The sequence below is a fragment of the Pipra filicauda genome, unplaced genomic scaffold, assembly GCF_003945595.2.
Source record: "Pipra filicauda isolate LSUMZ 115617 unplaced genomic scaffold, ASM394559v2 scaffold120_size2142806_pilon, whole genome shotgun sequence".
NCBI lineage: Eukaryota > Metazoa > Chordata > Aves > Passeriformes > Pipridae > Pipra > Pipra filicauda.
The window spans coordinates 289,887-292,018 of NW_024103663.1; positions in this window are offsets into that span (position 1 = coordinate 289,887).

The window sequence follows — 2,132 nt, forward strand, 5'->3', positions numbered from 1 at the left end:
TGTAGGTCCTGGCAGTGGCTTTTCTGGAAGGAGAGAAATGCAAAACTTTAGCTACTTCTTTAAGAGAAAAGCCAGTTGAACTTGGTGGTGTGTCTGGGGGTTGGTTCTGAGGTCTTGAGTCAAGAGCAGGACAGTTGAGATCAAACAGGAGAGTGGTCGGAGTAACCTGAATCTGGGTGTGCAGCAGACAGAATGTAGCTGCAGTTCAGTGGAGAATGTGGATTACAACTTGTTTATTGTGACTGTTGTTCACTTTAAAAATCTCAAGTGTTAAACTCTTCTTCAAACATAGCATCTCTGTTTTGTTCTGGTTGCCTGCTCATGACTCACGACTTCCTGGGGAAAACTGAAAGCTTGAGGGAATTGCACGCGTACTTCTTCCATTTCTAGTATGCTGCTATGGAATACAAAATCAGAAGGAAACTGTACATGGAGTGAACATCAACATGGCTTTCAGTGGCATGATAGCGCTTTTTTTTTTTTTAACTAAAACATGCTGGTTAATTAAAGCTCAGTGTGATAAGCATGGGAAAACCTGCCTTGCAGGGAAGCTGGGTAGAGGACCACAGAATATTTGCCCTTGCAAAATGGAGCTCAAGAGAGGATGTGATCAATGTCTAGGAGCACATCTCAAGGCAAAGAAGAAGGGCTACTTCAGCTAAAAGACAATGCTGGCCAAAAAAAGTGTGGTGAGAAGAACAGTGTGAGCTCTGACTGTTCAGGCTGTTAGTCTGGAGATGGTTCCTGAGCAGTAGAGGAGAACATTCTGCAACCTTTTACCTAGGAGAGAAAGGGGTGAAAATACTGCAGCTATTTTTAAGATAGAAGTCAGTTTATTTGTGTGGGTGATTTGCATGTGGTGGTGCGGGCAGTGGCAGGGACTGTGTGCCACGACCCAAGAAGTCCTTCACTATTCCTATGGTCATAAAGGAACCCTGGCAGAACATACACAAGCTGATGTGTTCATGTGTCTGTTCATACAGATATATAATGTATATACATCTTTTGTATAAAATGTATAAAAATTAAGAGGGAGTCCCTGTACCTAAGCTCTTAAGAAATGGTTATCTACAACTTCTTTTTTCAAATGAGCTCATTTTTGGCATCACTGAGCTAATGCATATTCATAATTTTATGCCAGTTCTAATTTTAGCCACCTACAGCCTTCATTACAGGACATGCACATAATTAAATTGCCTTCTTGAGAGTTCACAGCCTGTCATTGCTCACCATTTACAGGGTTTGAAATGATCAAAGTATTTTTTAAATGGTCCTGTAAAGCTATACCAGGGTGGAAAGGCAATGTAATAAAATGTCATTCTCATCATCTTAATGTTTTGTGGTGGGCCCAAATTCTGGTCTGTGGTCTCAGGCACGTAATTCAGTGAGGCCATGAGCAATTTCTTTCTGTGAAGTATTTGTGCACCTTCCATAGGCTGGGCTCAAACTCTGTAGGACGTGGCCCATGTCCGTCAACAGCAACTGCTGCCCAAATGAACCTTGGAAGCAATTTAATGCATAATTTCAGAAAGAATCAACTCTTTACTAAGTCACAGTAGAGACGGTAATAGTCCTGTTTTGTAGCATCCTAATTTATCTACTTTATGGGGGTGTTTCTATACCTGGGTGTTTCCTTACTATCTGTGGTGTTTGTTACTGGCACATTGTTATTGGATTTTGGTGGTATTTGGGGTTTTTTTTGGTGTCCGTGTGTGTGAGCCATGCCCCTGTCTGGGGGCTGCATGGCATCCCAGGAAGGGCTGTGCTCTGTGCAGGCACGTCAGGGTCTTCCCATTGCCTTTATCTGGGCTTACAGCACCCAAACTCAGTTGGTTTTTCTGAGCTGTGCCCCTTGCATAAATGAAAAGAATTTCGGTTTTCCTTGTGAACCACTTCAGTCCACTGCAATCCCTCACCATTTCCCTTTGGCCCTCGGGGCCCTTACTGCTGGGGAGGCACTGGTGGTGGTGGGGACATGCCAGCCCTGCAAAAAGCCCCATGCCAGCCAGGTGGCACAGAGATGAGCTGTGTGTGGAGCGTAAAGCAGGGAGAGACTCAGACTGAAGTGTACTCTAGATCCTGGTTTGTTTTTTTTTTTAACACCAATGATACACAGGCAGAGGAAGTCCAAC